Source organism: Coffea arabica, chromosome 2e, assembly GCF_036785885.1.
Source record: "Coffea arabica cultivar ET-39 chromosome 2e, Coffea Arabica ET-39 HiFi, whole genome shotgun sequence".
NCBI lineage: Eukaryota > Viridiplantae > Streptophyta > Magnoliopsida > Gentianales > Rubiaceae > Coffea > Coffea arabica.
In genome coordinates, this window is record NC_092313.1 from 53,048,615 (window position 1) to 53,064,739 (window position 16,125).

Sequence of the window (16,125 nt, forward strand, 5' to 3'; positions counted from 1 at the left end):
TCACCTAGAAAAGAAGTTAAATTTCACATTGAACAAAAAAAGTGTCCTTTAACTTGATTAGTTTTTAAATAACCTAATTCACCCCCTCTTAGGTTGTCTTAGATCCTAACAATTGATATTATAGTTTGGTCTCCTAGAGATTAAGTTCAAGCAGTTTAGGAGTAAATATGACAACCAACAATGCCATATTTTTTGAAGGACAATCTGGCACTAGACTTCCAATGTTCAATGAGTCAAATTATGTGAGTTGGAAGGAAAGAATGATTATTTTCTTGCAATCGATTGATATTGATTTGTTGTTTATTATAAATGAAGGTCCATATGATGCCTCTATAATGGATGAAATTACTCATAGACCAAGACCAAAAACAAGAATTGAACTGACTGCTGAAGATAGAGCTCACCTCACCTTAAATGTCAAAGCTATGAATGTGTTATATAGTGCTTTAGACTAAAATGAATCCATTAGCGTCAAAGGTTGTAAGTCTGCTAAAGAGATTTGGGACAAACTGAGAGAAATTCATGAAGGGAGTGAGATTGTGAGAGAACAAAAGAAATTTATCTTAGTTACCAAATATGAATCGTTTAAGATGGAACCTCATGAAAATATTGACAAAATGTATTATAGATTCAATGATCTCATTAAGGATTTAGAAGTTTTGGAAAAGGAATACTCCTTAGGAGAGAAAAATAGAAAAATCTTGAATGTTTTATCTAAAGATTGGGAGAGTAAGGTGACTGATATTGAAGAGGCTAAAGATTTGAATTCTATGCCTATTGAATCTCTTATTAATTCTCTAATCTCTTATGAGCTGAAAGTTAATACTAAGGTACAAGAGGAAGAAGATGCAAAGGTATGAAGGAGCATTACTCTAAAAGCATCTCAAGATGAAGATGACTTGGCTTCCTTGGATGGAAAAGATATGGATATTGACGACAATGATCTTGCTCTCATCACAAGAAGTTTTAAGAGAATCTTCAACAAAAGGAGATTTAGAAAAGGAGAATCTAGCAATTCATTTTCAAATCAATTCAACAATGTGAAAAACAAAGGAAAGCGAGAGGCCAATAAAAAATAAGCTGACAAATGCTATGAATGTGGCCAACTTGGACACTACATGAGTGAGTGCCCAATGAAGAAGAAGAAAGAAGGAAAAGTTGAACAAAAATTAAAATTCAACAACTTTCAAATCACTTGGAATGAATGTAACTTAGATGGTGACGTTGAAGAGGAAGAGGAATCTGCTCAAATGGCTTTCATGGCCATTGGTGATGATAAGGTAACTACTTACAACTCTCAACTTGTTAGTGATGATGAATCTGATGATGATATTGAATCCTTCATGATAGCTTGAAAGAATCCTATGTTAGAAACAAGGAGTTAAAACAGAAAATTAGCTTTCTGTTTCAGGATAATGCAAATCTTTTTCGACAAAACAAAATACTGAAAGCTAAAAATGTCTACTTCAAAAAGGGTGAGACTGATATACACATTGAGCTTGATAGAAAAACAAAACTTTGTGAAATGTTCAAAAAGGAACAAGGTAATTTGAAAAAAATGATGGACAATCTAAATGAGTTGCTCAAACACAAAAAGCAAAGCTGTTTTCAAGGAAATAATTCAAAGGCTCATCTTGATATTCATGAGAAAAAGTTAAATTCTAGTACAAATGAATTTACTATTTATAAGAGAAGGCAAGTAAGATTTGTTAAACCTGTCCATACAAGTAACTCGTTGACTATATGTAGTTTTTGTTATCAAATTGGTCACATGAAAAGTAATTGCTATGTGAGGAAGAACATGAGAAAAGGCATAAAATGCATGTGGATAGTTGATGCTAACTCTCGAGAATCCAAAAATTAAAGAGTACCAAATATTATTTCGTGAACTTTTGTGTATGTGAACTTGGTGAATATCATTAAGGAATTAAAATGGTTCATAGATAGTGGATGTTCAAGACACATGATTGGTGATCCATCACAATTCATCAAATTTAAACCAAAATCAAGTGAAAAAGTGACATTTGGAGATGACAACAAAGTCAAAATAATTGGAGTAGGAGATATTGGTAAGAATGGTCAGACTTTTGTTCATAATGTTCTTTTAGTTGATAATTTGGGTTATAACTTGCTAACTGTTAGTTAATTATGTGATAGAAATTTGTTTGTTTTATTCAAAAAGCATGAGTGTCTTGTTCTTGATTCAAAGTTTAATATCATTTTCAAAGGAAAAAGAATCAATGACATCTATGTAGTTATTCTTGAAAATGTTGATTCCTCTAACTTTAAATGTCTTAAACTTTCAAATGAAGACCCTTGGTTGTGGCATAGAAGACTTTGTCATTTCAACATGGACTTGTTAAAAGAAATTCCAAAAAGGATCTTGTTAGAGATTTACCAAAAATTAAGTTTGAGAAAGATAAAATATGTGATGTATGTCAATTTGGAAAACAAATCAAAGTCTCTTTTAAACCTAATAAGTGTGTTTCTACTTCAAGACCTTTGGAGCTTCTACATCTTGATTTGTTCGGGCCTACACAAATTGCTAACTTGGGTGGTAAGAGATATTGTCTAGTTATTGTTGATAATTATTCTAAATACACTTGGATGATTTTTATTGCTCACAAAGATGATACCTTCAAAAATTTTGTTTCCCTATTTGCTAAAGTTCAAAATCTGCTTGGCTTGAATATTGTTAAAATTAGAACTGACAATGGTTCGGAATTTAAATTTTGTGACTTTTCAGAATTTTGTGATCACAATGAAATTACACATGAATTTTCAATTGCAAGAACCCCTCAACAAAATGGAGTTGTTGAAAAAAAGAATAGAACTCTTTAAGAAGCCACAAGAACCATGTTAAGTGAACGCAACTTACCAAAATATTTTTGGACCGAAACCGTAAATATGGCTTGCTATGCAATGAATAGAGTGCTTTTGAAACCAATTTTGAACAAAACCTCTTATGAGTTAATCTTTGGTAAAAAGCCAATTGTTGGATATTTCAAAGTTTTTTGTTGCAAATATTTTATTTTAAACATCAAGGAACATCTTGTAAAATTTGATAAGAAATCCGATGAAGGTATTTTTTTGGATTATTGTGAAAACAAAAGAGGATTTAGGGTCTATAATAGAAGGATTCTTATCATAGAAGAAGCCATACATGTTACATTTGATGAATCTAACGACGATATTTCCAAGAATTGTTGTGAAGATGATGATGTAGATGTTCAAGAAGGACTCAAGAAGCTCACGATTCACGATCAAGACAATGCTGAAGAAAATTCAAAGGAAGATAATCTTCAAGAGAATCAAGCATTAGAAGAAAATGACAAGAATTTTGATACACCTAGGAATCTTCCAAAAGCTTGGAAGTTTATTCAAAATAATCCAAAAGAACTTATTATTGGTGATCCATCCGAGAAAGTAGGAACTTGTTCCTCATCTAAACAATTAATGAATAATTTTGCCTTAGTCTCGCATTTTGAGCCTAAAAATATTGTTGATGTTTTGAAAGATGAAAACTGGATTTTAGCCATAGAAGAGGAACTAAATCAATTTGAAAGAAACAAGATTTGGACTCTAGTTGAAAGCCTCAAAATCATCCTATTATTGGCACAAAATGGATTTTTAGAAATAAAATGAATGATAAAGGTGAAGTTGTGAGAAATAAGGCTAGACTTGTGGCCAAAGGGTATGCTCAAGAAGAAGGAATAGATTTTGATGAAACATTTGCTCCTGTAACTTGACTAGAATCAATTAGGATGTTTTTGGTATTTGCATGTTTCAAGAACTTTAAATTATTTCAAATGGATGTTAAAAGTGCTTTCTTAAATGATTTTATTGATCAAGAGGTTTATGTTAACCAACCTCCTGATTTTGAAAATGAGACATATCCAAATCATGTGTTTAAACATTCAAAAACTTTGTTTGGATTAAAACAAGATCTAAGAGCATGGTATGAACGTTTAAGTGATTTTTTGGTTGAGAATAGTTTTAAAAAGGATATTGTGGATACCACTCTTTTCACCAAAAAAAGTTTCAATGATATTCTAATTGTGCAAATATATGTGGATGACATTATTTTTGGTGCTACTAATGAGTGTTTATGTAAGAATTTTTTCACTATAATGCAAAATGAGTTTGATATAAATATGATGGGAGAGTTAAATTTCTTCCTTGGGCTCCAAATGGTTCAAACTCAAGAAGGTACATTCATTAATCAAGTTAAGTATACAAAGGAGTTTCTCAAAAGGTTTGGAATAGAGGATTCAAAGCAAGTTGGAACGCCTATGTGTACATCTATCAAACTTGACAAAGATGAAGAAGGTATGAAGGTTGATAAGAAGAAGTATAGAGGTATGATTGGTAGTTTACTTTATTTAACCGCAAGTAGACTCGATATTATGTTCGCTATTTGCTTGTGTGACGACCCCACTTCTCCCAAGGGCGAACCTGAGGGTATTAACGGGCCGCCTGCCTAACTCGCGCCAGGACTCGAAATTTAAAGCAATAACACGAGATAAACCGAAAGAGCACTATATACACAATATATACAATCCCAAAAGTGTTCTAATCATCCCATTACATCCTTATGAATATAACCAAAACCAAAGAATAGACCCTAAGGAGGGTCCTTATACAAACCACCAAAACTAAAACAAACATCTTAATTGTCCAACTATTACATGCAAATCTAACTATACTAGTGTATGTGTCAAAAGTCCCCGCGTCGGACCCTGCTAAGGAAAACAAAAGAAAAGGGGGTAAGCTATATGCTTAGTACGTAAACAGGGGAAAAAGCATAAATCTCACATATGTAAGAGTAAAGCAAAAGCAGAAAAATAACATCACATAATAAGGATACGGGTGGCTCCAAAGCCAATTCATGTGCCATGTATGATCTCCTGCCGACACTCCGTCGACCACAAATAATGGTCCGTAGAACTCCACTTGTTCTCCCACTGTACCCCTTATCACCCTCTCTGACGAGACACCTCACAAACTTGCTTGAGCGAACGAAATTGAGCTTGGTTCACAAGTTCGGGTCACAAACTTGGTCCACATACTCGGTGAGCCGGATTCACAAAATTGGTGACCTCAATCCAGGTTGGACTGACTTCGACCAAGCCCTAACCGGCTTGAATAGTCCATCTAGGTATTGAGATCGGGCCCCAAACTCACAAACTTCAAAAAATTATTCAAAAGTCACCCCGAGCCACAAGCTCAAGGGTTTTAGTTCCAAAATTGCTCATATACACAAGTCATGTACAAATATGTGCGCAAGTTAGTGTTTAGGTCGAGTGCAATAAAATACACCCTCGCCTAGGTACCCTCTTCATACATATCAAAACACATAAGCAACTAAGACACAAGAGCGGCCTGAATACTTACTCAACGAACAAAAGAGCAAAAGTACGAAATTCGTGCCGCGAGGAGTAGCTAGTAGGCCCCACCGGCTCCTCCTAGCTCACCAATGTCTGAAATAGAAGATTGTGTCACAATACATCACAAACGGCTACTCACATACTTAAAACAAGCAAAACGGCAAAATCGACACATACGAGTGCGGAAACGGCATACGGATTCGGAAATGGTAACCTAATCGCTTTGCCGTCAAAGCTGTTTTGAATTCAATCGAAGCTATGAGTGTCGGATCAAAGTACATGAGGTACCGTTGCGAAGCTAAGAGGAAGGGATACAATTTTCATGAAGACACCTAAGTCCGGATCTGAACAGAAATAGGTCGAAAATATGGAAAATCGTTCCAGAAATTCGCACTTTAGAGTGACGGACAGGGTATGTTTGCTGGACCATAACTCCCAGCTCACAAATCCAAATCAGGAAATTCTAAAGACATTAGAAAGCTGGGACATAAGGATAAAACTTTTATGTTTTGGCCAAAACCTGAATCCACTCAGAACAGAACGAAAATTGAGTGCCAAAGTACCCGTCAGAACTGTCCAGATTCAAAGGCAGTTCTGATGATCGATCTTGTTTTGGTCATAACGGGAGCTACGGAACTCGGATTTGGACACAATTTATACCGTTTCGAAGTTAAAATAAAGATCGACATTTATTATGAAGGAGTCAACACCCAGATCGTACGTTATCAAAACATAAAAAAATCACGGTCAGAAGCTAACTCAAAACGCAACAGAATTTGATGTTCAAAATAGGCCTGAGTGTTTTGTGTATAACTCAGGATACACTTATCCGTTTGACCTGAAATTTTACAGGAATATTCAGGAATTAAGAGGCTACAACTTTTATGTTTTGAGGAACTTCTGAATCCGTACGTGACATCAAGAAAAAATGAAGCCAAAGTTCGGATGCAAAACTGCCCTTGTTTTCCAGATTTGCCGGTTTTGCGCGCCGTAACCGTACAGTCCGTTCTATGATTCTTATACCAACTTTTCTAACCACTTTGATACCCAACAACCATACGTATCAGCCTATTAGTGGTCCGAAATTCTCTCCTTATTTTACCACAAAATTACCAAACACTAACCAAAATCCCTATCCTCACTTCATTCGCACTAATGAGCTTGCTCTAACATCCAACTAACCAAACCCCAACTCACTAGGCATTAGCCAAGCTAAACTATCCTAATGGAGTCTAGGGTTTCATGAACCAAATCTGTTTTACCAAAATCTAACCATACAAGAACAATCAATACACCACAAATCCCATCTACAAATCAATTTCTCAATCAAAGCAACCAAGGAAAACATTAAAGCAAGAAGCCCTAATTTTTTTTTCCTTTTGACCGAATTTCCAACAGTAACAAAACACTAAAATTAACCATAAAACTTCAATATAAACATCAAATCCACCACAAAAATCCATAATCACAACAAAATACATCAATTCCATAGCTTAAAGATTAACAACCCCAAAATTTATCTTTCAAAGAAGATGGCATACCTTCAAATGAGTTTGGTAGATGATCAAACTTCAACAATCAAGCTCCTAAGTTGTTCCCTCAAGCTTCAAAGGCAAGATGAAAGGCTAGAAGATGAAGAACTTGAAGAATTTCTTTCCTCTCTTTGCTCTCTCAATCTCGGCTCTCCTCTCTCTTTTTCTCTCCAAGTCTTGTCTTGTTTGTCTTGTGATTATCTTATAATCCTAAGGTAATAAATAGTCAAAGACAATAGGAGATATTTTTAGGCTAACCAATCACATAAAAATGCTTTATTTGCCTTTTAAACCCTTGCACTTCAACCTAGCTTTTATTCTATTCTTGCACTCAAACATTTGATAATCTTTCAATTAACTCCATTGGTCATAACTTAATCTAGTTTAAAATATGTAATCACGCTTAATTACTTCACTAATCACTTTCCTATCTTAATCACCTATACTCAAACATACTTTTTCCATAATAAAAACAATCAAACAACAACTTTTACAACTTTGGCAAAATTAGGGTTTTCTCCTTTGCCCTAAAACCCTACTTTCACCGCACCGAATAATAAATAACCCTAATATCAACTAACGAACTGACTGGGGCCTCACAATCTCCCCCACTTAGGACAATTTCGTCCTCGAAATTAATTCTTTGGTCAAAGCGTACCTTCGAAACCCGCCGAAGGGTCAGTCACCTCTTGTTGACCCATTGCATACACTCTTGCCGGCCCTGTTGGTCGATTTCCCCCGGCGTACGTCGGTTTTATTATGGTCCCTTCTGTTGGTGGTTTGAGTCCTTCCTTCTGCATCTTAGGGCACCGGGCAATCAGATGTTCGGTGCTGTCACATTTGAAAGAATTCCGTACCGAACTATTTGTCCAGCAATTTTCATCGGTGTGATTGCCCCACAGAAACCACAGGTTGGCTTAGTGGCCGTACTTGACCCTCCACGCTGGGTACTCCTCGGGGCCTCTTGCACTACCTGACCTCGCCCAAAGTTGTTCAGAGTTCTTACAGGTCGTGGACCGTCTATGCCTTTACTGATCTTAGCAAGTGGCTCGTTTCGCAAGCTCTGTCCAATCGCGGAATCATTCGAGCTAGGTTGCCTCCTTTTCCGGTCAAGGAAGGGTTTAACCTATCCCCTGGCAGTCTCAATCCGCTGTGCTTTTTCTAGCGCCTGGCTAAATGTGTCCAGCTGTGCGGCCGCTAGTGCTTCCTGGATCTCCACATTCAAGCCTTTGGTAAAACGGCGAATTCGCTTTTGCTCTGTTAGTACCAGCTCTGGAGCAAAGCCAGAGTGTTTAGTGAACTGAGTCTCATACTCTGCCACACTAGATGCCCCTTGACGCAGGCGGATAAAATCATCTTCCCGTTTTTCTTGCACAATGGGTTGTAAATATTTTTCATTAAATTCCCGTGTAAAGTTGATCCAGGTCCAGGGGGTTTGTTCGCGCTCTCACTTGGTTTTAATCACGTTCCACCAGGCTCGAGCGGCCCCTTCAAACTGAAAAATAGCAAAAGATATCTGCCGCTCCTCCGAATACCTAAGCGCGGCAAATATATCTAACATACGGTCCATCCAAGCCTCTGCTAGGTCAGGATTGGGTCCACCTATAAACTTAGGAGGTGCAAACTTTTGGAACCGTTCTAAAGCATGGTCCTCTCCCTCATGATTACCTGGATTATGTCGAGGATTCCCAGGTACTGCTTCCCTGGCCCTGTGGATTTGCCATTCGCTCTAGTAGATCGGCCATCCGTTGAATGGCTGTGGCGACTTGATCCGACCCATTTTCATTATTTCCTTCAGAGTCTCGTCCTTGCTCCCTATCTCTACTTTGACCACCGAAGTCCATTTAGGGGTACAAGTCTATAGATCGGAACGTAACATGTACTTATTGTCCAAACTATAAGCAAAAGAGGGAACACAAAACTTATGCATAAAAGACATACAAAAGATAAGTTCTAAAATTATACTCAAATATAGCCATATATTTACAAAGTCACACCAAAAAATTTACAAATTACCCGACCTCCAGTCGGTACAAAATCCAATATACACATAAGCACCGGCTTAAAAAATCTAGCCAGTCAACCAAATAACAAAAGGGAGTAGTCATGCCAGTTCCAACAAAAGTAATCCACCAGCTAAACAAAAGTACAAAAGCGACCCTACACGCCTCCCCTAGGGCCCAGGTTCCCAACGGAACCTAACGTGTCCACCTCGTCCATCATCTCTGGACCGGTGGCTCGTGGCGGTGCCTCCGCGGCCATATCTAGTATGACCTCGCAGTTCATCGAAATACTCCGAACCCTCTCCTTCAGCTGCCTCTTCATAGCGAAGAGGTGCTCGTGAGTGTCTTGAAGTTGACGGCGTAAAGCGTCCGCCCTATGCATCTCATTTGGAGACCCCGCTCCAAGTCCCTAATGCGCATCACCTGCCCGTGGCCAACCTCTTTGGCCTCCTCTAGCTGACTAATCAGACTGCGTCGCTCATCGTCCACTGCCAGGACGACCTCGTCAGGGTAACTATACGTGTCCTAACACCCACAAGGTCGGTCCGACACCTGACCAAAAGGGGAGTACAAAGTGTAAGGCTCTCCAGGCCTCTGCCGATAACGGATCGCCCGCTTACGCAACACTTGATCCTCTGGGCCCCTCGCACTCAGAGGTCTCGGTCCCACGCCACCGAGTCCCGCACCACTCGAACTGCCTGGATACATACCTACAAAACATTAATTCGTCAGTTCTCCGGCATTTCAGCTTAAAATATATCATTCATCTTAAAAGAATCAAGTATGCCTAGTGCCTACCACGTATGTCCCACTTGCCCAAATCCTCTAACCTATGCGCTCTGATACCACCTGTGACGACCCCACTTCTCCCAAGGGCGAACCCGAGGGTATTAGCGGGCCGCCTGCCTAGCTCGCGCCAGGACTCGAAACTTAAAGCAATAACACGAGATAAACCGAAAGAGCACTATATACACAATATATACAATCCCAAAAGTGTTCTAATCATCCCATTACATCCTTATGAATATAACCAAAACCAAAGAGTAGACCCTAAGGAGGGTCCTTATACAAACCACCAAAACTAAAACAAACATCCTAATTGTCCAACTATTACATGCAAATCTAACTATACTAGTGTATGTGTCAAAAGTCCCCGCGTCGGCCCCTGCTAAGGAAAACAAAAGAAAAGAGGGTAAGCTATATGCTTAGTAAGTAAACAGGGGCAAAAGCGTAAATCTCACATATGTAAGAGTAAAGCAAAAGCAGAAAAATAACATCACATAATAAGGATACGGGTGGCTCCAAAGCCAATTCATGTGCCATGTATGATCTCCTGCCGACACTCCGTCGACCACAAATAATGGTCCGTAGAACTCCACTTGTTCTCCCACCGTACCCCTTATCACCCTCTCTGGCCAGACACCTCACAAACTTGCTCGAGCGAACGAAATTGAGCTTGGTTCACAAGCTCGGGTCACAAACTTGGTCCACATACTCGGTGAACCGGATTCACAAACTTGGTGACCTCAATCCAGGTTGGACTGACTTCGACCAAGCCCTAACCGGCTCGAATAGTCCATCTAGGTATTGAGATCGGGCTCCAAACTCACAAACTTTACAAAATTATTCAAAAGTCACCCCGAGCCACAAGCTCAAGGGTTTTAGTTCCAAAATTGCTCATATACACAAGCCATGTACAAATATGTGCGCAAGTTAGGGTTTAGCTCGAGTGCGATAAAGTACACCCTCGCCTAGGTACCCTCTTCATACAAATCGAAACACATAAGCAACTAACACACAAGAGCGGCCTGAATACTTACTCAACGAACAAAAGAGCAAAAGTACGAAATTCGTGCCGCGAGGAGTAGCTAGTAGGCCCCACCGGCTCCTCCTAGCTCACCAACGTCTGAAATAGAAGATTGTGTCACAATATATCACAAACGGCTACTCACATACTTAAAACAAGCAAAACGGCAAAATCGGCACATACGAGTGCGGAAAACGGCATACGGATTCGGAAATGGTAACCTAATCGCTTTGCCGTCAAAGCTTTTTTGAATACAATCGAAGCTACGAGTGTCGGATCAAGGTACATGAGGTACCGTTGCGAAGCTAAGAGGAAGGGCTATAATTTTCATGAAGACACCTAAGTCCGGATCTGAACAGAAATAGGTCGAAAATATGGAAAATCGTTCGAGAAATTCGCACTTTAGAGTGACGGACAAGGTATGTTTGCCGGACCATAACTCCCAGTTCACAAATCTAAATCAGGAAATTCCAAAGACATTAGAAATCTGGGACATAAGGCTAAAACTTTGATGTTTTGGCCAAGGCCTGAATCCACTCAGAACAGAATGAAAATTGAGTGCCAAAGTACCCGTCAGAACTGTCCAGATTCAAAGGCAGTTCTGACGATCGATCTTGTTTTGGTCATAACGGGAGCTACGGAACTCGGATTTCGACGTACTTTATACCGTTTCGAAGATAAAATAAATATATACATTTATTATGAAGGAGTCAATACCCAGATCGTACGTTATCAAAACAGAAAAAAATCACGGTCAGAAGCTAACTCAAAACGCAACAGAATCTGATGTTCAAAATAGGCCTGAGTGTTTTGTCTATAACTCAGGATACACTTATCCGTTTGACCTGAAATTTTACAGGAATATTCAGGAATTAAGAGGCTACAACTTTTATGTTTTGAGGAACTTCTGAATCCGTACGTGACATCAAGAAAAAATGAAGCCAAAGTTCGGATGCAAAACTGCCCTTGTTTTCCAGATTTGCCGGTTTTGCGCGCCGTAACCGTACAGTCCGTTCTATGATTCTTATACCAACTTTTCTAACCACTTTGATACCCAACAACCATACGTATCAGCCTATTAGTGGTCCGAAATTCTCTCCTTATTTTACCACAAAATTACCAAACACTAACCAAAATCCCTATCCTCACTTCATTCGCACTAATGAGCTTGCTCTAACATCCAACTAACCAAACCCCAACTCACTAGGCATTAGCCAAGCTAAACTATCCTAATGGAGTCTAGGGTTTCATGAACCAAATCTGTTTTACCAAAATCTAACCATACAAGAACAATCAATACACCACAAATCCCATCTACAAATCAATTTCTCAATCAAAGCAACCAAGGAAAACATTAAAGCAAGAAGCCCTAATTTTTTTTTCCTTTTGACCGAATTTCCAACAGCAACAAAACACTAAAATTAACCATAAAACTTCAATATAAACATCAAATCCACCATACAAATCCATAATCACAAAAAAATACATCAATTCCATAGCTTAAAGATTAACAACCCCAAAATTTATCTTTCAAAGAAGATGGCATACCTTCAAATGAGTTTGGTAGATGATCAAACATCAACAATCAAGCTCCTAAGTTGTTCCCTCAAGCTTCAAAGGCAAGATGAAAGGCTAGAAGATGAAGAACTTGAAGAATTTCTTTCCTCTCTTTGCTCTCTCAATCTCGGCTCTCCTCTCTCTTTTTCTCTCCAAGTCTTGTCTTGTTTGTCTTGTGATTATCTTATAATCCTAAGGTAATAAATAGTCAAAGACAATAGGAGATATTTTTAGGCTAACCAATCACATAAAAATGCTTTATTTGCCTTTTAAACCCTTGCACTTCAACCTAGCTGTTATTCTATTCTTGCCCTCAAACATTTGATAATCTTTCAATTAACTCCATAGGTCATAACTTAATCTAGTTTAAAACATGTAATCACGCTTAATTACTTCATTAATCACTTTCCTATCTTAATCACCTATACTCAAACATACTTTTTCCATATTAAAAACAATCATACAACAACTTTTATAACTTTGGCAAAATTAGGATTTTCTCCTTAGCCCTAAAACCCTACTTTCACCACACCGAATAATAAATAACCCTAATATCAACTTACGAACTGACTGGGGCCTCACAGCTTGTGTGCTCGTTTCCAATCTTGTCCTAAAGAATCTCATTTGATTGCTGTTAAAAGAATCTTTAGATACTTGAAGGGAACCTTGAATTATGGTCTTTGGTATCCAAAATGTCATGAATTTCCATTATGTGATTTTTCGGATGTTGATTTTCGTGGATGTAAAATAGATAGAAAAAGTACTAGTGGTACATGTCACCTTCTTGGTAATTGTTTAGTATCATGGTTTAGCAAGAAACAAAATGCTATCTTTTTGTCTACGACAAAAGTGGAATATGTAGCCGCCGGTGCATGTTATGCTCAATTGTTGTGGATGAAAAATACCTTGAATGACTTTGGTCTGGTGTATGATTGTGTGCCTATGTATTGTGATAACACTAGTGCCATAAATTTGACAAAGAATCCTATTCAACATTCTAGGACCAAACACATAGACATAAAGCATCATTTCATTCGTAATCTTATCCAAAAGGGTGAAATCTGTGTAAAATATGCTTGTTCAAAAGATCAATTTGCTGATATTCTTACAAAAGCTTTACCATTGGATTAGTTTACATTTTTTAGAACAAAATTGGGTGTTTTGAAAAAGACCTTCTAAAAAGGGATTTCTGGTCGAGCTTTATCGGACGTCCGATAGTTGATTAACGGACGTCCTACAGTGTTCTAAGCCATTGTCCAGAAAAGTTTTGCGTCGGGCGGTTGTGTCGGACGAGTCTCTTCGTTCGGCCGTCCGACACTCAAAAGGAGTGTGTTATAAAGAAGCTTTCTCCTTCATTTAGTTCAAAAGCAACCGTTGTCTCGGACGCACCGCTTCACTTTCCTCCACTTTCAAAAATTCAAATTCGTTTCTTCTCAGAACATATTTTAAGAAATTGACTTCACGAATGACCTCACTACCCCTTTGCAAACTGATCACAATTCAAACTTTTTTCTAACTGTCAAAAACTCGACTGATCCCAAATTTCTTTAGAAACCCTAACTTCACAAAACTCACCTATTTTTGGCAGATTCGAGCATTCATTCTAGTCTAAATAGCCATATTAGTCCATCTCATCTGCATTCTCATCACATTCTCCAAGAAAATCATCCCACATTTCATCATGGTTCGATTGAGAGGAGGACCTTCAGGCATCGGACGCACAAATCAGACTTAGAAGTGAAGAAACTGTGGTGCCATCACCAAGCAAATTGACTCGTGGGTCTGTAAAACGCACTGAAAAAAGAAAAAGCATTGATCAGACTGAGCAACAGCCTACCACATTGCCCAGGTTCATTGATGATGGTGCCAGAGACAAGTTTGAATGGATTTCACAGAAAGGCTTCATAACTCAAAGAACCATCATTCCCTCTAAATTCCTTAAGCTTGATCTAGAGCCAGTTCTTAAGTTTTTTGAATTCCAAAAATGGTTTCACATTCTATCAATACCTAACACATATTACCCTAAAATGCTTTATCAGTTCTTTGCTAATCTTAAGAAGGGTAGTTCCCATACTGAAATTGTCTCTCATGTTAATGGTATTAACATTCTTCTTACTGCTAATGTTGTCAATCTAGTTCTGAAAATCAAAATTGAAGATGGTTGTAGGAGTAAAATTGTAAACTTTTTCTCTTATGAAAAATATCCTACTACTTATCACCATTTTCATATTGAAAAACTGATGACCTACTTTCAAAATCACTTTAACACACCTATTGAGGCCAAATTGGAAGATCTCAGTTCTCAAAATCTGATCATTTTCACAATCATTTCACACCTGTTGGTTCCTACTGACGGTCATAGGACTGATGCCAACAAAATGGAGTTTTATCTGTTTTACTATTTTGTTGAGAAAATCAGAATTGATTTTGACTTTATCATGTATAAAGTTTTGCTCAAACTGAGCACTGATAGCCGTAGGAAACTCTCTTATGGAAAGTTTTTAACTCCAATCTTTACCCATTTCAAAATTTCCTTCACTGGAGTGTCTCCGAAAGAATCTTCATCATCTATTTTCACCAAAACTTATTTTGAGAGAAAGAGTAGTAGATTCTTTGATGGTTACTGGTGTTATAAGGAATCTGTCTTAGAGTCTAGAACCAAGAGTCATCATGAGGGATCAGTCACTCCTAGACCTTCTAAACAGCCTCCTATCACTTCACTCTTTTCTATTCATTCTCGAAGATCCTCTACTTAACCCTCATCATCCAATCATGAAGTCATTTGCCTACTTGAGGAACTCAAGCAACAGTTCTTCTTCTTGAAAATGGTCTAATGATGACCATGACAGCTGAGCAACAAGCTACTTTCTTGGAAAAGAGAAATCTGCTTGTGCCTCCTATCCCACAAGAGGATGAATACATACATCAAAAGGAGCCACGCACTGAGTCAACTCCTGTCCCACAAGAGAAAGAACCACATACTGAGTCCACTCCTCCCACAACTAAAGTCCATGCCTCGAGCTCTCAGCTTACTCCTCATGATCCCTCGATTTCAGACAAAGGAAAGGCTCCAACTACTAAGACTAGTGAAGCAGATGATGAAAAAATTGAAGATGAATTGGATCTCTCTCAGTTTCGTCTTGCAAGAAGAAGACCTGGATCATCTAAGATCACGATTTAGGCACTCTAGGAGCATTTACACTTCATATTAGGATGCATTCTCTTGATCTTTTGTTTTTTCTCTTTTGATGTTTCTAGTGCTCTGTATTAATGAATCTCTCTGGTGTTTTTGGTTTGATTTCTAGCATGGATCTTGGTTAACATTGATGGGTTCTAGTTGAAAGGCTAATGTATTTTGATTGATATTTCTCTGTTTGGTATTTCTTTTGGTATTAATTCTCTGTTTTCGGCTGATATTGGTTGCTGAATCTTGATGTTATGACTACTATGTAATGGTGTAATGAGCTGCTAAACTCTAGTTGATATTGGTTGCTAAACACTACTCTCTCATCTTATGATTACAAAAAGGGGGAGAAATTGATGCTATGTGCAAGAGGGAGTTGTTCTGAGATTATGAGTTTTGCTATGTGTAAGGAAAAGTTATTCTGAGATTATGAGTTTGGCAATTTAAAAGTTTTGGATGCGATGAGTGAGAGGGAACTTATGCTCATTTTTTTCTTTCTTTCCATCCATTGTTTTGTCATCATCAAAAAGGAGGAGAATGTTGATCTTGGTCCCTATCTTTTGATGTTTATAAAATAATTGGATGATACTAATATCTCTTCAAAAAGAAATCCTTTCAGATATGAAGCAACCTGATTCAAAGAACAAGAGAAATT